Source organism: Bos javanicus, chromosome 15 (genome assembly GCF_032452875.1).
Source record: "Bos javanicus breed banteng chromosome 15, ARS-OSU_banteng_1.0, whole genome shotgun sequence".
NCBI classification, from domain to species: domain Eukaryota; kingdom Metazoa; phylum Chordata; class Mammalia; order Artiodactyla; family Bovidae; genus Bos; species Bos javanicus.
In genome coordinates this window covers 27,126,476-27,147,143 of record NC_083882.1, presented here as the reverse complement: position 1 = coordinate 27,147,143, position 20,668 = coordinate 27,126,476, and the positions used below count along the sequence as shown (strand labels likewise).

The window sequence follows — 20,668 nt, the reverse complement described above, 5'->3', positions numbered from 1 at the left end:
GCTCCATCTTCTCCAGAGGCCTAGGTGGTCCCGTACACTTCAAGATCCCACTTCCCTTTCACCCCAGCAGTTTCCTCCATCACAAACTGTGGCAGATTGAATTTTCACTTTGCTAAGGAAGATGGTTGTTCCTTGATCATTGGTAGTGGCGAGGCTGTGACTCAGGGTATACAGGCTTCTTGAGCACAGTATTTATTGGATCTGCAGCAGCTCAATCCATTCCTTTGAAGACTGAGGCCCTGAAAGCTCTCTGCACCCTGATGAGGCCCATCTTCAGAACCTGGGTTAGGGAGTAGGTGGGAAGGACTTCAGGCTGCAACTGGGCAGGGATGTAATTGGCAGGAAGCACGGAATCGACCTTCCATCCTTTCCCTGGCTACCCAAGTTCAGTTCCCAGCATGGACAGGCAGCCTGCCCTTCTCTGAATTCTGGGTCTATGCTCTCTGTCTGCACTGAAGTGTCTCAGAAAGGTCCTTCTCTTATCTGCCTGCCAGCAACGTGCCCCAGAGGCCTGTGCCAGCCCAGTCCAAGCTGGCCTTGAGTGCCAAGGGGCAGGAGAGGACCGCTAAGCACGGAGCCCTTCTCGGGAGAATTCATCACAAGTTCGCATCCAATTAGGGAGAGTAGGCTAGATGAGACAATGGTCCATACCCCTTGTAAAGTAACATCCCTAATTGATGACAGGGATGGTGTAGTGGCTTGAAGTCAGCTCAGATTGTGTTTTTAAAATTCTCCTTTCTCCTGGGCTGCCTGCCAGAATGCTATGGCATGGCTCTTCAAGAGAACAAAGGAAGCTTTGAAAATCTTTCTCCCCCCTCCTTCAAATGCTTATCTGAAAGGACATCTTTTTCCCCTTAGTTGCAGCAATCATAATAGCACAGGTGATAAACCGCTTCTTTGTAATCATCAATTGTGAAGGCTCCCGCCCTCAAAGGCAGGAATTGCAGCAGCAGCAGCAAGAGGCAAAGGACCATCTCGGCACCCACACTGATGCCTATCAAGCCTCTGAAAAGGAGAAGGTGGGGGGAAATGAACTTTGTTCAGTGACAACTTTTATCTCCAGGTCTTGGACTGTTGAAATGTCAAGCCAAGGCTAGATAGGATTTCCTGACTGTGGCTACGCTGCTGCTTGGCTCAGGGGATAGAGAGCTGGCGGTGGGTGGGAGGGAGCCTGAAAATGATCAGAACACATCTTGCATTTGTGAAGCTAAGAGTTGGGTCTTGGTGGCACTATATTCCCAGAGAGGAAGGCTGCAGGGAGGGGCCATTAGATCCCGTGTTTGCAATGACCTTGAGAAACCATCTCTGAAAGAACAGTGCCTAAGCCATTTGAGAGGAGAATCTGTCTGGTTTTTAAATTCCCCAGAAATGTACTTGTAGAAGTGAGAGGTTCTGGGGTTTGGTCTGGGGTTTGGATTGGTTCTAGACTCCTGGTCCCCAGGTCAGCTCATGCCCTTGTTCCTCCACTTAGTTTATAGTTCATCTGTTGACCTTCACTCTCTGCTCTGTGATGCACAGGCCCCCCTGGGCAACGTGGAGGGGAGCCCACGCCTAGGATCACTTACAGCTAAGAGCGGTGTCACAAGCTCAGCTTCAATCAGTAACATATCAGATTTTTCAGATGACATCTGAGCTGGCCATTTAATTTAAAAAAATTCACAGCGTGTGTGTGTTAAGTCACTTCAGTCATGTCTGACTCTTTGTGACCCTATGGACGGTACCCCGCCACCCCACCGCACCCAGGCTCCTTTGTCCATGAGATTCTCCAGGCAAGAATACTGGAGTGGGTTGCCATGCCCTCCTCCAGGGGATCTTCCCCACCCAGGGATCGAATCTGCATCTCTTATATCTCCTGTATTGACAGGCAGATTCTTTACCACTAGTACCACCAGAACACCTACTAAGTAGTAGACACTGGCCTAAGTACATCATGCACATTATATCCTAATAATAATCCCGTGGAACAGGGGAGGAAACTGAAGGACAGAGAAGTTAAGTGATTTATCTCAGGTCACACAGTAATTGGCAGAATCACAACTCAAACCCAGGAACAGTGGGTCAACAGTTTGTACTTGGTCGGACACGACTGAGCAACTTCCCTTTCACTTTTCACTTTCATGCACTGGAGAAGGAAATGGCAACCCACTCCAGTGTTCTTGCCTGGAGAATCCCAGGGACGGGGGAGCCTGGTGGGCTGCCATCTGTGGGATCGCACAGAGTTGGACACGACTGGGGTGACTTAGCAGCAGTAGCAGCAGCAACTACTACTTGAAAAAATAATCTATTTATTTAAATGTTTGTATTTGGTTGCACTGGGTCTTCGTTGCTGAGCGAAGTCTTTCTCTAGTTGCAGCTAAAGGGGACTACTCTTCACTGAGGTGCTCGGGCTTCTCATTGTGATGACTTTTCTTGTTGCAGAGCCTGGGCTCTAGGCACGCAGGCTTCAGTAATTACAGTGCACCAGCCCAGTAGCCAGAGAAGGCAATGGCATCCCACTCCAGTACTCTCGCCTGGAAAATCCCATGGATGGAGGATCCTGGTGGGCTACAGTCCATGGGGTCGCTAAGAGTTGGACACGACTGAGCGACTTCACTTTCACTTTTCACTTTCATGCATTGGAGAAGGAAATGGCAACCCACTCCAGTGTTCTTGCCTGGAGAATCCCAGGGATGGGGGAACCTGGTGGGCTGCCGTCTATGGGGTCGAACAGAGTTGGACACGACTGAAGCGATTTAGCAGCAGCAGCAGCCCAGTAGCTGTGGGGCACAGGCTTGGTTGCTCCAAGGTATGTGGAATCGTCCTGGATGAGGGATCAAACCCATATCCCCTGCAATGGCAGGTGGATTCTTATCCACTGTATCATCCTACTACTTTTTGTTGGCTTTCATGCTGCTGTGCTGGTCACTGAAGGATGAATAGGAGTTTGCCACATAGACAATGGGAAGGAAAGAATATTTGGCAGGAGTAAAAGCCAAATATTTTTTCTGTAGAAATAAAAGAAAAAAAGGATTAAGACTTGTTGAGTACCTATCTTGTGCCAGACAGTGTGGAGAGCATTTCACACATTTTATTACCTAATTTTATTTTGTTTATCTGAAAATAAATAATCACTCTCCTTTTATAAGTGAGGAAACTAAGGCTCAGAGTGAGGCTTCCCTGGTGGCTCAGTGGTAAAGAATCTGCCTGCCAGTGCAGGAAATGTGGGTTCAATCTCTGTGTCAGGAAGATCCCCTGGAGAAACAAATGGCAACACACTCCAGTATTCTTGCCTGAGAAAAATCCCACAGACAGAGGAGCCTGGTGGGGTTGCAGTCCATAGAGCACGCATGCACTTTACCTGCTGAGCCATCTGGGAAACACCTTGACCCTTCCTGGGGTGGGGATAATCACTGCCCCTCTGTGGGAGGGCAAGTGTTTGTCAGATCTGGTCCCTGGCCAGCTGTGACCTTGTAATCTGGGGTTTGGGTTCTCTATCTGAATCTGAAAAGGTTTGGGGAGGGGGTGAGAAGTCACTGTCTGTCTCCAACACGAATCAATTTATTAGCCAATCAATAAACATGTCTGTTTATCAGAATTTTACTATGCACAGGGGGCTGGCCTCTGAACTACAGGGGTTCCTGTCAGGGAGTGTACGACAGGCTTGCTTCCTTGTTCCCCCCCAGCTCCCGGGTGTGCTCACGTGAGGGCCCTGCGTCCTGGACTGGGGCTGACTGCAGAGACGGGCTGGGCCAGGTCCGCTGAGGGCGGGAAGGTGGGCTCCAAAGCCTGCCAAGGGCTGAGGGATGTGAGTGGGGGGCTGACTCCTCCTCTGGGCACCTGGCACTCTGTGGTCTGGAGAGCCTGTGGACCGCAGCCCTCACCGGCTCCCCTCTCCTCCTCAGGCTGTTTGCCTTTTGCGGGGGTGCTCAGCCAGCTCCCCTTTGCCCTCTGGAGGTCGTTTCTGACATCTCAAGCCCCTGATCCAATCTGCTCGCGTGACAGCGTACTCTGCCATTTGCCTGCCTTCTTCCCTCTGGTATCCCCACACCCCAGGTGTGGACCACTAGGGGGCCCAGTTGGTGGAGGAGGCCCCGGGGCCAGGAAAGTCAGCGGTCTGGGCAAAGATGGGGAAAGCGGGAGGGACTGTTGCTGGGGGGCCACGGAGACTGGAGAGACTCTGAGAACAGTGTGGAATCCTTGGGGCAGTGTGGTCCCACTTCCTCTGAACTGGGCTCTGGAGTTGGGAGGAGACTCGGGCTGTTTCCAGACAGGAGACAGGTGCTTTTTCTCTCAGATGCTGCTCGGCCCTCTCTCCTGTGAGCAGTTCCCCAGCTCGCAGGCCTCAGAAGGGAAGCTGCACTCACAGGGTGAGCTGGTGAACTGGAGCAGGGGGTTGGTGGGTCTTGGGGCCCTGAATTCCAGGAGTGGCTTTGCCACAAAGTGCTGTGTGACATGGGTCAGGCCTCGCACGTGTGAATGGGGGAGGCACTGATAGCAGGGTCCCACCAGTCACTGGACTTCTCTGATGGTGTAAATTCTAGATCTGGGGGTACTCTTTCACCCTTTACCCATTTAGCTTGTGAAAAAGGAAGAAAGCAGAATCACCAGCAGATGCTGTGTCGGGGGCACCCAGCACCGAGGAGGTGGGCAGCCCTCATTCGGTGAGGACCGCTTTGGGGAGCTCAGGCAGCTCCTAAAGGCAGTGGAGAGTCCCCAGGAGAAGAGCGGGTCACTCTGGATGTCTCTGGTGGGCTGCGAGATTAACTGCTATTCTCTTAGCCAAACTGCGATGCTTCTCTTCAAAAGTACAAGAGGCTCATTTGCATGTCATTTGCATCTCGTTTAAACACCAACTCATTTACTGCTCAGGAACCACTGAGGTTTCTTCCAAGTCCCCCGCTTCTTGCTCTTCCCAGGTTGTTTCTCTCCCTCCCTCTCCCTTCCCTGCATCCTGCCACTGGTAGGGCTGGACAGGCTGCCGGACTGCGGCTCAGCCTCATTGGGTCCAGCCTGGCCCGAGGAGCCCGCCCATTGGCTGTAGGAGAGAGAGGAACCAATGAGGAGAGGGCAGCGGACAGATCTTGAGCCGCTGCTGGGAAGAATTGGCGGTTGGCTTCCCCTCCCGGCCCGACCCTTCCTGCCCGAGCATCCCTCAGATATCTAGGCTTCTCAGGCTTCCCCCAGCAACAGAGAGAGCGGGAGGCGGGAAGCAGGCCCAGTGTTAACTGAGAATGGGGTTACTATGCCCTGGAGAGAAAAAAAAAAAAAGAATTGATAGTTTTGTTTTATTTTGCTGCCTGCAGACTCCTGGGGAGGTCTTCTGGAGAAACCCTGTGTGTGAGCTGAGGTTTCTCTTCTCTGGGACACAAAGTTCTGCCGGTCCACCCTGTATTAATGCAGGAGGGACACTCCCCTGCCTCTCCCTGCCTGCTTCCTCACTCTTGGCTCATACCCAGCACCATACAGTTAAGGCTTAGAAAGAACTAGAGGAGAGAGGCTGAGTGGGTCGCCCACTGCCACATCCTGGTCAGAAGCCTGGAGCCGGCCCCCTCCTGACTCCACCAACTAGGCTTTTAGAAAATCTCAAGGTCTCCGAGAACTTAGAGACCTGATTCTACTTCTATCTTGCTCCCTCCCCTCACCTGTCCTAAGTGGGGGGCCAGCTCGTTAAGGAGACCTGGGCTGCCCCTTCCCCAGCCAGAGGGGAAGCCCAGGGTCCCTTTATTACCCCATGCCCTTCTAACCTCACCTAACACCTGTCGCTTCCTCCGTCTCTCCTCCAGAGCCTAGCATAACTCTCATTTCCTCCCTGCAGCCTCCACCCAGGCCTTGGTGCTGCCTGACAGTTTAGCCCGTCAAGGTGTGTGCATTGTTCATCAGGGGCTGTAAGGTCAGGGAGCTTGATTATCACCCTCCCTCCCCACCCCAGTGGAAACACACAGAGAACAGCGTTCTATAGCCTCCTCTCTTTCTCTGTCTGTGTTTCCCTCCCTGACACACACACGGCTCAAACCACGTCCTTTACAGCCCCTATCTGACACCCTGAGGTGCCTCAGTTTCTATGCATCTGAAATGAAGGGTTAGAGAACATAAGGCTCTTGTGAGCTGTCTGCTTTCACAGGGAGCTGAGCCTCGGCCTTGAGGAGGGCTTGGTTTCCGCCCACTCAGCGAGCTGGGATGGGTGCGTGGGTGCGGGGCGGGGAGGGGAGGCTGAGGCCCCAGAGGGAGCCTGGCGCAGCCCCCCAGACTTGCAGGGGTGCCGAGAAGCCTTCTCTGGGTTCCTTGGCACCACGCAGCTGCGAGTGAGCGCTGTACCTGTGTGAGCCGTGTGAGCAGCTGTCTGTCGGGCAGAGCTCATTACGGGGGATAATGTGAGCCGAGTGACATGGGAGATCTGTTCTCTCCCCCCGTTACACTTGTCGCTCTCTCTCTTCCTCTGGCAGGTGAGCTAAGGGGTTTGATTGCCTGTGTGTCGGTTCTCTCCATAACAACCGGGTGAACGAGACAATCGCTGCTCTGAGCACTTTGGCGGCAAGTCGCTGCTTCCCAGAACCCTGGAAACAGGCAGGGGGCTGGTCCTGGGGGCTGGCTCCGGTGGAATGGCCCCTGCCCCTCCCCACCAGGGCTTCCCTGATGGCTCCGACGGTAAAGAACATGCCTGCCAGTGCAGGAGACACTGGTTCCATCCCCGGGTTGGGAAGATGATCCACTGGAGGAGGAAATGGCAACCCGCTCCAGTACTCTTGCCTGGAGAAGCCCATGGACAGAGGAGCCTGGTGGGCTACAGTCCATCGGGTCACAAAGAGACACGACTGAGTGACCCAGCGCACATACACACTGCCCCATCAAGGACGGTGCAGGACCCTTTCCTTTATACTGAGAACAATGAGGATGTGTCTATACTCAGGCATTCTCGTGGCCCAGATGGAACAGCCATTGGAAGTGACCTAAAATGTTGTAGAATGCCCTTGCCTCTTCCTCAGTAGGGCTTGTGCCCTGCTGAAGGGCCTCGCAGAGGGAGGGCTGCGAGCCTTCTAGCTCATGTGTAGCCTAGAGGTTTTCAGAAGCGCAGGAAGTTAGACCTGGAAGGACCAGGGCTCCTGAACTGGTCACCAAGAATAGCCTAGAGGGGCGTCCTGGGCCCATCCCAGAGCTTCACATCACCTCTCAGAAGTTAGGCTCAGAAATCTGTATTTCAGCAGTTCCACAGGTGATTTTCTACTTAGCCAGAATTCAGACTGCTGATCTAACTGTCCGTACCTCTGTGTTACAGATGCAGAGAATAAGGTGGAGTGTGATGGAGCGGGTCATTTCCAAGTGCTGGGGACCTGCAGAACAGGTGCTGGGAGGGTGACTGGTCGCTGTGGAGGTGACACTGACTGTGCAGAGGACACCAGGCCCAGGGGCACTGTGGGGAGTTGGAGCACCCTTCAGAGGCCCCCGTGCGGAAGCCCACCGGTTGCTGAGCACAGGTGGGATGGAAGTGCACGCTGGGGACAAAGGCCCTAGAACAAGATCGACCAGCCAAAGATGGGGGTCGTGGACCCACTAAGGGTCGATGTGAGGCTCACTCCACAGGTTAAGGGGACAGAAGCACTCTCCTGAGACAGAGCTGGAGTCATGGCCTCAGAGGAGTCATCAGGTTTTGAACAGAAGCAGGCAGAGGAGAGGAAGAACCTGGCTGAATTACAATAGGTCTTCTTCCTCCAGGCGAGAAGGGGAGCTGACAAGAGTGGCTCAGCCCAAGCTGGAGGAAGACAAAGGGAGGAGAATGAAGTCAGGAGGCAAATGAGCACCTGCTTTCACAGCATGTGGTTCTGGGTGACATGAACACAAACCAGCCCTGCTCCCCGAAACCCTAGGCATCCAACAGTTGTTGGAGCAAACTGGCAATGGTGGGTGCTCGCCTGTGTTAATAACATTCCTTCATGATGGCTATGCTGCCCTTGAATGGAAAGAAATACACAGTCCCTCCATGGGGCAAATAGTGCCTTACTCAGCCCTCAGTGCCTTATCCTAAGCCAGCTGCCCTCTGTCTGGCATCCTGTGTAAAGTAGACAGAATTCTACGGATAACCCCCCGAGACCCCCAGTGACCCTCACCCTCACCTGTGAGTGTGCCATCACTCCTATGATTGTGTTACAACACTTTTGACCTAAAGATTGGGAGATGATTGGGGTGGGCCCCATCTAATCAAGCAATTCCTTTAAAAGTAGAGTGTTCTCTGGCTGGTGGCGGAAGTGAAAGTTGAGAGAAGAATTGATAAGCATGCCAATTGGAAGGTGGAGGGGCCCCCTGGAGGAGGGTTGTGGGCAGCCTGTGGGAATGGAGAACAGCCCTGACTGGTGGCCAGAAGGGGAGCTGAGACCTCAGTCCTACAACCACAGGAACTGAATTTGGCTAACAACCTGAAGAAACTTACAAGTGAATTCTTCCCCAGAGCCTCCAGATAAGGGGACGGGCTGGCCAACATTGTGATTTCAGCTTTGTCAGATTCTGACCGGAGAACTCAGATGAGCCTGCCTGGAGTTTGGACCTACAGGCTGTGAGACAGTAGTGAATGTGGTGTGCTTCTGAGTCGCTAAATGTGTGGCAGTTTGTTACCCAGCAACACAAAATAATACAGTAAGTCCATCCTGGCCTGGACTCCACCCTTCCTAATTTCAGGTCTTAGGTGGCAGATAAAATCTGATTCCCTATCAGTGGGGAACAGGTCAATGGGTGCCCATCGTCTTCAAATCTTTTAGTCCCCGAGAGACTTCCTGCAGTCAGAGTGAGTTCTGACCTATGAACTGAGGGTCCATTTCCTCCAGTTCTTCCCTCTTTGTGGGAACATTGATGACAGATGTGTCTTGAATCTCAAGAAGAACCTAGCTTAGTGGTTCCCAACTTCTTCTCCCCACTAATAGTTAAAGTGAAATGCTAGTCACTCAGTCATGTCTGACTCTTTGCGACCCCATGGACTGTAGCCCATCTGCCTCCTCTGTCCATGGAATTCTTTAGGCAAGAATACTGGAGTGGGTAGCCATTTCCTGTTCCAGGGGAGCTTCTCAACCCAGGGCTCCATCCTGGGTCTCTTGCATTGCAGGCAGATTCTTTACTGCCTAAGCGACCAGGGATGTCCCCTACTAGGAGTAAGACTGGTAATCGTGATTACAATAAAAAGACGTGATATTTCATGCATACTTCCCATGCGCCAAATAAGGACCTAAGTGCTGTCTCTATATTATCTCATTTAATCCACACACTAATCCTAGAAGATGGATATTATTATGACTCCCATTTTGTAGATGAAGAAACTGAGGCTTAGAGAGTTCGAAGACTAGTACAACTTTCTGTGACAGGCGATTGAGCCAGGATTTGGTTCTGAGCATCTGACTCCAGAGCCTGTATTCTTAACAGTCACGTCATCTCTCCCTCCATCTGCACTATGCACCCCGTATTTTTAAAGATTTTTGTCTACCAAACAAACTGCATTTATCAAGTCATAATTTGTTTTCCTATTTTTTATTAATCAAAGCCATGTATGACTGCCAATCAGGGGTTCAGATCAGTGTGAGATTAGCAGTGTTATCACACCGAGTTGATATGATTCCAGCCAAAAGCAAAGAAATGATGTCTCAGTTAGCAGTCTGTGCAGCCTTATCTTTGGTGAATGTGTCGTTTCTGCTAGGCATACAGAAATATTAAAAATAGCTCCTGAGGCCCCATTACTACCTGTGGGAACCTGTGGGGGTCTGAGGACTGCAGATTGGGGCCACTGGTCTGGATCCTGCAGACCCTGCTTATCTGCTCTGCTCAGGCCTTGGTGTCTCTGTGACCTTCTCAGGCAGCTTTTCTCCACTGAGGGGACTGCAGACACCCCTCTGCCCACAAGCTCCGCCACTGCCAGGGACAGAATAAGTAGCATGACATTCCTTCCAGTCCTCCAGGACACACACACACACACACACACACATGAACTCAGTTACACGTGTGTGCACACACACTCTTCATGACCACTGTACCACCAACACCATCAAGGATGTGATCTCATCCTTCCAGCATCACTCCAGCCTCTGTCTCTTGTCACACTGTGTAATACGTAGTGTGCCTGTGTCCCAGCTTCCCTCTTCTCGTAAGGACACCAGTCACTGGATTAGGGTGGGTGTCCTCTAACCTGGTATTGTCGTTGTTGTTCCAGTTGCTAAGTGGTATCCAACTCTTTTCGACCCCATGAACTGCAGCACGCCAGGCTTCCCTGTCCTTCACTGTCTCTTGAAGTTTGCTCAAACTCATGTCCATTGAGTCAGTGATGCCATCCAACCATTTCATCCTCTCCTCTTGCCCTCAATCTTTCCCAGCATCAAGGTCTTTTCCAATGAGTCAGTACAAACCAGTATGATCTCACCTTAACCTGCAAAGACCCCACTTTTTAATTTTTATTTAACTTTTTATTTTGTGTTGGAGTATTTTTTGTTTAGTTGCTCAGTCATGTTTGACTCTTTGCAACCCCATGGACTGTAGCCCATCAGGCTCTTCTGTCCATGGAATTTCCCAGGCAACAATACTGGAGTGGGTTGCCATTTCCTTCTCCAGGGGATTTTCCTGGCCCAGGGATCAAACTGGAGTCTCCCACATTAGCAGGCAGATTCTTTACCACTGAACCACCGGGAAAGCCCACGATTAACAATGTGACAGCATCAGGTAGACAGCAAAGACAGACCCTACTTTTATTTTTTTTTATTTTTATTTTTTTTCCTACTTTTAAATAAGGTTCTGTTGGCAGAGTGGACATGGATTGTGTTGGGACACAATTCAACCCAATATGGGGTTAACCTTGTGAGAAGAGGGATTTGGTTGTTAGGAGTAGAGTGATGGGCTGCTGAGACCTGGGCTGAGGGAGTCCAGGTTTAATTTGGCCACTGAGATTCCTACTGTTCCTCTTTCCAGACAAGAGAAGAAAATTGTCTTCCCCCACCCCACCCCAATACCTGTCAGCTCCCAGCTTTATTCTCTTGCCCTTGTTGCCCTCTTGATGGCCCCAACATCTATTCACGAACACACGTGTGTTAGGATGGTTGATTGTAATGGCCATAGAGCAGCTATGATTTATTGAGCCCTTACTAAATGCCAAGTGCTGTACAAAGAGCTTTATGCATTATTTCATTTAACCCTCTCAATAACTGTGTGAGTACAAGACCCAGCCTTACCTTCATTTGACACTTGAAGAACCAGAAGCTTCGGAAGGGCATGTTCTGTGTCTGAGGTCAGAGATGTAATAGGTGGTGACTAGGATTCTAGCCCAGCTTCTGCTAGCACTGGGGGCCCAAGTCACCAGATACTCCTAACTACTCTCCATCTTTGGCTATTCCCTGAGGAGTGGGTGACCTGGAAGAGGTGTGGGGACTCCAGAATGAAAGGGCTGGGGAACAGGAGAGTTCTAAGGGCCATAAAAGGGAAGTGGTGTTGGGTGGTGGTGGAGATTTTCCATGCCAAATTGCCTTGAGCTATTTCCAACCAACCAAGCTGACATCTTCTTTTCCCCCTTTCTCTGGGGCTGATGGGGAAAAGAGAAAGGAGGAAATGAGGCTCTAACCCCCTGCTGTTTCTGTGGGGCCTGGAGTGGCTCCCCACCCTATTTGCAAGGCCATAAATAATCGAGATGTATTACTCAGTGATTGCCATGGTAACATCTTCAGGTTACCAGGGATGCAAGATCCAAACAAAAGTATTCGATTAAATATTTCTGGCCGCTAGAGGCATCCAGCCATGTAACAGTGGGATGTGGGTAAAGGGAGGGGAAGGAAGCCTTACTGCTTCTTTCTCCTTTTGGTCCTCGGCATCCCTTCTCAGAGAATGATGTCTCTGCTGGAAGGGCCCTCTCCCTGCTCTGTTGTTCCCAGGTTTTCCCTGCTTTCAAGATAGAGGGTTCCCACCTCACACACCCCTGTATCTCTAACACACAACCAGCATCCTGAAGTCAGCTCTCAAACAGATGCCCCTGGCTCTCCTAATAAGCACACCCTCTCCTAATTGCTTTAGGATTGAGTTGGACACCCAACTAAAAATCATTTCCACATGATTCATCCTTTTAAATGGAATCAGTAGGGCTGCCAGTCTGGTTTTCCCCAGACGCTGGGAGCATGATATAGGCATGGAATTATGGCAGCTGCAGAGAGAAGAACTCAGGGTTGGGATGGGCAAGGGGGTCTGTCCTGGGGGCTGGAGAGGCTGCTCAGTGGGGACGTCCTCCCAAAAGGCCTGGCCTGGGATGGACTCTGCATTCCCGCAGCGGCATAACCACTATATATATGTTCCTAATGACAAAGTGCTGTTTGTTTAGCATAAACTTGCCCAGTCCTCCAAGGTAGCTCTGGAAAGTGCTGAGTAAAGCAGAGTCTTGGGAGGTGTAGTTTAGAGTCGTGTTGGATGGTCTCTCAGTTGGAGGATGAATTGTTCTCACAGTATAGCCACCCTGTCTGTGTCTCCACCTCTTAGAAAGTAAGCTGGAAAGACCTCGGAGATGGTCTGGTTCAAGGCCTTCATTTCAGGGAAGGGAACTGACGTGGGAGGTGAGACGATTTACTCCAAATTGCCAAGCTAGAAAGTGACTCCATTCTTTCTGAAATCCAGTTTCCTGGCCTAATGCCTCTTCCCCCAGCTAGGGCTAGTCCTGGATGGGGCACCAGGGGTCTGCACAGAAGCTGAGAATCTGGAGAGAGGCAGAGCAGGAGGGCAGGGGACCCGAGGCATGGAGGCAGCCTCAGGCCTGTTGGTGACCTACCGCAGCCCACCCAGCCCGGGAGATACCCTGAGCCTTGATGCAGCCTCACTGGCCTTGTAAACAAAGCCCTTCTGCCCATCGGTTACATCCAGTGGATTGATACGTGTTCCTTGGGCAGGCTGGGCCTTGTAGACTACTGATGAGCTGTCCCATTCCAAGAGCAAGTTTCCTCCCATCTGGGGCAGCGGTCTCACCTAAGTACAAGCAGCTTTGCCAGCAGGGGTGAGGGTGGGTCAGGGGAGCTGGGTTTCGGGCCACATCCTGGCCACCTCCTTGAGCACCTGTGTGCTCCCACCCAACCCCGAGTTGGCATCTCATGCATTGTTTATGAAGCATTTGTCTGGGCTCGAGGTGAGTCGCCAGATCAGTGAGACAAATAAATAAATAATCATGCAGCACTGAGTGCAGAGGCCAGGAGTGGGGGAGGCCAGGGCTGTTTATCTGGGGGGTTTGCATATTTTATCACCGTGCCATCTCGTGACCCCTCCTCCCTCCTCTCCGCTCTCTCCTGATGTGGCTGTGATGAGAGTTTCTATTATCCAGCACACCCGTTTGTAAGTCTATTTACAACCCAGGCATCGTTGGTTTGCGTGCAAGAGAGATGGCCCATCCCTAGATTAGTTAAATTGGAAATAAATTGGTTGTTAAATAAAAGCCCTCTGTGGGATGTGACAGTGATGAATGAGGGATGGTTGTGCCTGGGGAAGGGAGGGGTGGCTTTCTGGATGGAGACTGAGGAGCTGAACTGCCCCAGGAAACTTGGACAGGAACCCAGGATGGTTCAGGGGCAGAGACAGGCTGAGCAGGGGTGGAGCATAAGGGGTTAGGACTGGAATCCAAGACCCTGGACTCCCAGACCACTGATGTCACTTCATTTCTCCATCTTCTTACCTCCTTCTTAGCTGAGTAGTCTTACATTTTTTCTCTCCATTTTCTTCCTAGTAGAACCTGCTGTGAGGGATAAAGAAGCTCGTGACAACTCAACCCTTCCCAGGGATGTTTGTGTTCATCTAGGGATCAGAGTTTTAATTTTGGAATCTGAAGAGGAGAGTCCTTTCCAGGATTAAACTGTCCTGACATCTGTATTCTTTCATCAGAATGGTAGGGTCACTTCTGCCTGTACCTGGGAGGGATAATTGATCAGAGTAGAGGGCAGATCATAAGGTGTGGGTTGATAACAGGTCTTTGAATCAAAGAATCTCAGAGTTGGAAGGGAGCTTAAAATTCTGGCACAATCCCCCATTGTACAGATGGAAAAAGTGAGGATCAAGTAGGAGAAGGGACAGTAGCTAGACTTGACAGTAGATGAGCCTTTCCCTAATTCTTTGTGGTATACAGAGAATGAGGAGGGCACACAACTCTTCCACAAGCTCTTTTCCATCAGCATCGAGTCCTCCTCTTCCTGACTCCCTGCCTCGCTCTCTGTGTTCCAAATGGACGGGTAGTTATCAAACTTTAATGTGAATAACAATTGTTAGGTGACACTGGATATGGAAAACTGCAACTCTGTTACTCTCCTGGGTTATACAGGACTGGAACCCAGGGATCTGCACTTGATGATGATTCTGAGAACCACACATTTTCTGAGAACTACACGTTTGGGGAACACGAGCTGGGCCATGGGAGTGGTCCGGGTCGAGAAGGAGGATGGACATAATGACCCCCAAGAGGTTCTGCCAGCCTGAGCCATCAGTGATTCAAGTTTGGAGTTAGGGTAGTGGTGGGGAGTGACCTTTGTTTCTCGCCTCCAGGGGTTGTTCATTAGAAAGGTAATCTTCCTTCTCACCTGAGGTCTTCCTCAGTCATCATAAAAGCAGAGCCTGGGGGAGGGGAGGTGTTCTTTAGGGGGATTAAAGACTCTTCCTTGAGAGGAAACAAATTCCTTACTAATTATGCAATTATTTTATTATGCAGCCTTAATGAAAAAAAAATGCATACACTACTCAAAGCCTAAAAAGAAGGCTGTAGCCAGGACTTATCCAATTTAATAAATCCTCTCCATCCTGTAATTATTTCCTGGATTCTTTTTAATACAAGTCTGCAGGAGGGTCAGGGACAGTCTCTGCTTGTGAGGGTCTTCCCCCTCCCATCCCCGCCTCACCCCCACCAGCTGCCGTCTCCAAGTGGGTACCAGGGCATATACACCAGTGTTCTAAACTCCCTCACCCTCCTCCTTCTTCCTGTCATATTCCCAGGGAAGGGATATGATAGGGAGACTCAGGGGACAAAGGAGAGGAGAAGGAGAGGCTTTAGATTTAAGGACAGGCTCCTTTAGCTGAGTTTTGGTTTTAAGACTCCCCCACCCCCACCCCCACCTCAGCAACACATCTTCCACCTGCCCTGCCCTGAATTATATTCCATTTCCTCTGCCTTCCTCTCGACTAGCCATGCTGTAGCAAAACCTAATTGAAGCACTCCATTATGTTAGCCCTTATCCAGCCCCTGTTCTTGCCACCCGGTTAACCTACAGATGTTTGTTTTCCCTCTCTTTCTGGCTTAATTGCACTCTGAAAATGATTGCCCTCTAGCTACACCTGACGCTTACCCTTTCAAGACAACACTCCCTAACACTCCGTTCCTCTGGGAACATTCTTTGTTCTAGAAAGAATGTTATGGGATGATGACCTTGAGGAACCTATCCTGGAATCACCTGATGCCAGCCCTAACCATCTCAATGCCCCCAAGAGGAGAAGAAGAATGTAAGACCGCATCAACCCTGATCCTTACCTTCAGCCCCATTTTCCATCCTAAAACTATAAGACCTCTTCCAATTTCCCAGGAAGGGAGATAGTCTTGAAAGCATTAACTTGCTGTGGTCCCCTTTTTGCCTGACAAAGTAATAAAGCTACTCCTTTCTACTCCCCTAAAACTCTGTATTTATATTCTGCATTGGTGAACAGAGGCTGTGTTTTTTTTGGCAACAGTCATCATTCCCCAAACATGGACATGATAACCCTTTAAAGTCACAGATTTTGAATCAGACAGGTCTGGTGGGCTCAAGGTTTGGCAGAGCTAAGCCCTGACTTATGCTTGACCTCTCTGAATCTCCATTTCTTTATCTGTTAAGTGGAGGATGACAGAGGATGAGATGGTTGGATGGCATCTCTTGACTCAATGGACATGAGTTTGAGCAAACTTCAAGAGATAGTGAAGGACAGGGAAGCCTGACGTGCTGCAGTCCATGGGGTTGCAAAGAGTTGGACTTGACCAAGTGACTGAACAACAGAAGTGGAAATACCAATACCTTCAAATATTGTGAAATCGAAGCAAATCTTGGACCTTAAGGGTGTAGCACAATGCTTGACACCAGCGCGAGTTTCCTTCCCTACTCCTGCCCCCTCCTCACCTCCTTGAAACCTTACCTTGAACCATCTGCTGGTGGCATTTATAATGGTGGGGGAGACACTGGGGCAGCAGAGACCTTCTTGGCTCTCCTGAATTTTCCTCCCTTTGTCCCCCTTCCCATAGTCTTGTGATGATGCTGTTCCATGGAGGGCTTGGACTCTGGGCAAGGAGTGGGGTGGGCTGAGGCTTGGGAATCAGGAAGTACCTGGGGAATCTTGTTGCTCTTCCCCTAAAAGAAAGGCTGGGTCAGGAGAAGCTCTCTGCTTGATGCCTTCTCCAGCACCATCACCATGGTGACTGCCCACAATCTGAATTCCTCAGCATCTCGATGGAGGCAAAGCCGATCATGCAGAGGGCTGCCATGCCTGGGTCCTTCTGGCCTTGTACCCTTCCTGTCATAGGGTGGTGGGTCAGGGAGCCTCACCACAGCCCCTGGAACCCCACCTGACTCTCCATCTTCATTTTCACTGCACACTTACCTGAGCCCTGTCCTAACTGGCATTACCTCTAGGTGCTTGAACCTAACTGCCATTGCGTCTAGATGCCATACCCCAGCCAGGATGCCTGGACTTTAAAGTCAGATGGACCCCATTAGAAGGCTATTTCCAGTATTCATTAGTGGTGCTGCCTTGGGTTAGAGTTACATGAACTTCCCAGACCTCAGTTTCTTCATCTGTAAAACAAACACACTAATATAATATGGCATCATTGACTCAATGGACAAACTCCAGGAGACAGTGAAGGACAGGGAAGCCTGGCCTGCTGCAGTCCATGGGGGCACAAAGAATCAATGCACCTGAGCGACTGAACAATAGTAATATAATAGAATCTACTTCATGGGGTAGTTGCAAGGCTTCTGGAAGGGATATATAGGAAGTGTGTGTGCGTTCATGCTAAGTCATTTCAGTCATGTCTGAATCTGTGCAACCCCATGGACTGTAGCCCACCAGGCTCCTCTGTCCATGGGGTTTTCCAGGCAAGAAAACTGGAGTGCGTTGCCATGCCTTCTTCCAGGAGATCTCCTGACTCACGGATCAAACTAGCATCTCTTACGTCTCCCACTTTGTCAGGGTGGTTCTTTACCACTAGTGTCACCTGGGAAGCCCCTGTAATGGAAAGAGTTTTGTTAAATGCACTGAACAAAAATTGGAGCGGGGGTTGGCACCAGGCAAACCCTGTTCGAGTACCTGTAACACGTCCATTTTTGTTTTCAAAGCTGAACACTCATATTTCATTGGATTCAAAACACTGTGAGGTAGGGCTTAATTTCTTCATTGTCCCCACAGGGAAATGGAGGCTCAGAGAAGCTAAACCTATTTCCTGAGCTCACCTAGCAAGGGAGAGCCAGAATTTGAACTGTTATCAACTGCTTCTCTATAAGAACATGTTAGAGATCATTGTTCTTTTATTTACTCATTTATTTTTGGCTGCACTGGGCCTCTGTGGCTGCGTGCCGGCCTTTTCCAGTTGTGCTGAGTGGGGACTACTTTCCAGTTGCGGTGTGCAGGCTTCTCATTGCAGTGGCTTCTCTTGTTGCAGAGCAAGGGTTCTAGAGCGTGGGCTCAGTAGGTGTGGCGCATGGGGGCGTAGCTGTTCCAAGGCATGGGGGTCTTCCTGGACCAAGGATCAAACCATGTCCCCTGCATTGGTGGGCAGATTATTAATCACTCACCACCAGGGAAGTCACTGTTCTTTTTGATATAGATTCAAAAGGAAGTTTTTTGTTGAGCATCAGTTCAATTCAGTTCAGTCTTTCAGTCATGTCTGACTCTTTGCGACCCCATGAATCGCAGCATGCCAGGCCTCCCTGTCCATCACCAACTCCCGGAGTTCACTCAGACTCACGTCCATCAAGTCAGTGATGCCATCTAGCCATCTCATCCTCTGTCGTCCCCTTCGCGTCTTGCCCCCAGTCCCTCCCAGCATCAGAGTCTTTTCCAGTGAGTCAACTCTTCGCATGAAGTGGCCAAAGTACTGGAGTTGCAGCTTCAGCATAGGGACCATTAAAGCAGTACGTGACGGGGTCTTCCTTGACCTCAAGGAACTTACGTTTCATGAAATGTGAACCTGTCTCAAAGATGGGGGAGGGAGGGCATGAAGAAAACTTTGTATGGAGACAGGCAGCCTGAATTTAGAAGGGTCTTCTTCCCACGCTGGGGCCTTTAGAGACGGTTTCATGGAAGGTGGGGAGGCTTGGAGTAGGCTTTAAAGGAATGGGTGGAGTTTAAAGAAACAGAAGGTGGGTGGGCAATCCTGGCAGGGACTTGGACCATCTGGAGAGAGCCTGAGAAATGTGCTGAATAGTGGTGGAGGGGAGGAGGGGTTAGGAATTGGCCATGGGTTATTTTCCACGTGGATCTGCAGAGAGTTGGCTATTACTTGCATGAATCAGTTCGTTAGTGGATGCAAATGTGTACCCCAGTGTATTCAGACATGCACCCAATGGCCCCAGTTTGCCTCATTTTCTTTTTTTATTATTAATTTTTTAATTGGAGGAAAACTGCTCTACAGTCTTGTATGTGTTTCTGTTGTACAACAACATAAATCAGCCATAATTATGCGTATATCCCCTTCCTCTTGAGCCTCCCTCCCTGCTCCCATCCCACCCCTCTAGGTCATCACAGACCTCCAGGCTGGGATCCCTCTGTTGCATAGCAGTTTCCCATGACTTATCTATTTTACACATGATAATGATATAAGTCAACGTTACTTTCTCAGTTTGTCCTACCCTCTCCTTTGCCCGCTGTGTCCATAAGTGTGTTCTCGACATCTGCATCTCCATTCTTTCCCTGTAAATAGGTTTATCAGTACTGTTTTTCCAGATTCCATATATGTATGCATTAGTATGCAATATTTGTTTTATCTTTCTGACTTACTTCACTCTGGATCTAGGTTCATCCACCTCACTACAACTGACTCAAACCCATTCCTTTTTGTGGCTGAGTAATATTCCATTGTATATAAATACCACATCTTCTTCATCTGTTCACCTGTCAATGGACATCTAGGTTGCATCCATATCCTGGCTATTGTAAATAGTACTGCAGTGAACATTGCGGTACATGTGTCTTTTTGAACTGTGGGCCTTGTTTTCTTTGGAAGCCTGTAGCGGATCAAGCCCAAAATCACTCACTTTTGAGCAGCTGACCCAATGGCTCACTCGTAAAACATCAAGCCCAGCTTGATCAAACTTGACATCCCAGAGCAACCCCAACCAGGAATCAAAACCATGTCCCTTGCATTGTAAGGTGGATTCTTAACCATTGGTCATGAGGAAAGTCCTGGCACAGCCCTTCTAAAGCTGTGACTTAACCCGTGAATTGGCGAGCACTTCAGCCAAAATTTTAAAGCCATGTATTCAGATTCTTGGGAAGCACATCTCTCCAAAACAACTCATGTTTCACATGCCTTTAAGTTTAGAGGGGTTTCCCTGGTGGCTCAGGTGGTAAAGAATCTGCCTGCTATGCAGGAGACCCAGGTTTGATCCCTGGGTTGAGACCCCTGGAGAAGGAAATGGCTACCCACTCCAGTATTTTTGCCTGGAGAATCCCATGGATAGAGGAGCCTGGCCGGCTACACTCCATGGGGTCACAAGGAGTCGGACACTACTGAGCAACTAGCACTTTAACCTTACAGAAGGTTGCAGATTAGGTCTACCATCCTGGTTTCTGCTTTTGTGTGCCTTTGTCTTCCTGTTTGTCCCCAGACTCTGGACTGATGCCTAGAAACTACAGGGGGTGTGGCCAACATTGTTCACGCCCACCTTCCCAAGGAGGAGCCAGAACTGGCATATTCAATTGTCCTTCAGCTTCCTTTCTCTTTATGAAACCCCTCTTGGATGCTCCTGGCAGGGAGAAGGGGTGGCTCATCAAACATCACAGACCTCTTTAAACCTCCAAGGGCACCTCCATCTTTTCTTTCTGTGCTCCCAACCATTCATCTTTCATGATGGAAACCAAAGCCCCCCGCCCCTCTTTTTCCGAGAAGACCACTTGTGTGTTTACAGGCATTCTGTTATTACAGTTATCACTTCCAGTAAATTTTAAAGACGTTAAAAAAAAAAAACAACAACTGCGAGAGTATTGTTGGGAGCCTATTTTATGGCTATAGCTTTAAAACAAACAAAAATAGTAATTCCATTAGTAGTCGAAAATCATAGGAGTACTGTATTGTTGAGGGTAAATTTACTGCTACGGTAACTGTGTGCCACAAAGCTAATAAACACAATTGAAGAGTGGTTATTGGCAGGTGGAGTAGACAGGAGACAACACGTCACACTTGCAGGGCCACCTGGGAATGGAGGTGAAGGGGTTTTTAGTGTTCTAAGAACTGTGTGTGCTTCTCTGTACACAGAGAGTGCTGGGGGGTGGGGTGGGGTAGGAAGTGCATAGGAAAAGCACTGAAAGCAGAGAGATCTGGGTTGAAATCCCTGCTCTGCCCATTTCTAGCTGTGCAGAGTGGAGCAGTTCATGTGGCTTCATCAATACAATGGGGATAATTCTACCGGGTTGCAGAGTTTCAGTGTAACACAAAATATAAACATTCTTGTAAATTGCTCAACTATAGATTCCATGAAGG

The 20,668-nt window shown here is 49.8% G+C and overlaps 1 protein-coding gene across 2 annotated transcripts in view; it reads left to right on the top strand.

Annotated features, from left to right (window-relative positions):
- The window catches only part of BUD13 (BUD13 homolog), a 375,775-nt gene extending 360,161 nt beyond the window's left edge, over positions 1-15,614 (top strand). For both annotated transcript variants that reach the window (XM_061440391.1, XM_061440389.1), the window contains exons 11-12: positions 13,688-13,846; positions 15,348-15,614. The gene's annotated coding sequence lies outside the window, so the exon portion shown is untranslated. The remainder of the gene's footprint in view (positions 1-13,687; positions 13,847-15,347) is intronic.
- The last annotated feature ends 5,054 nt before the right edge of the window (positions 15,615-20,668 follow it).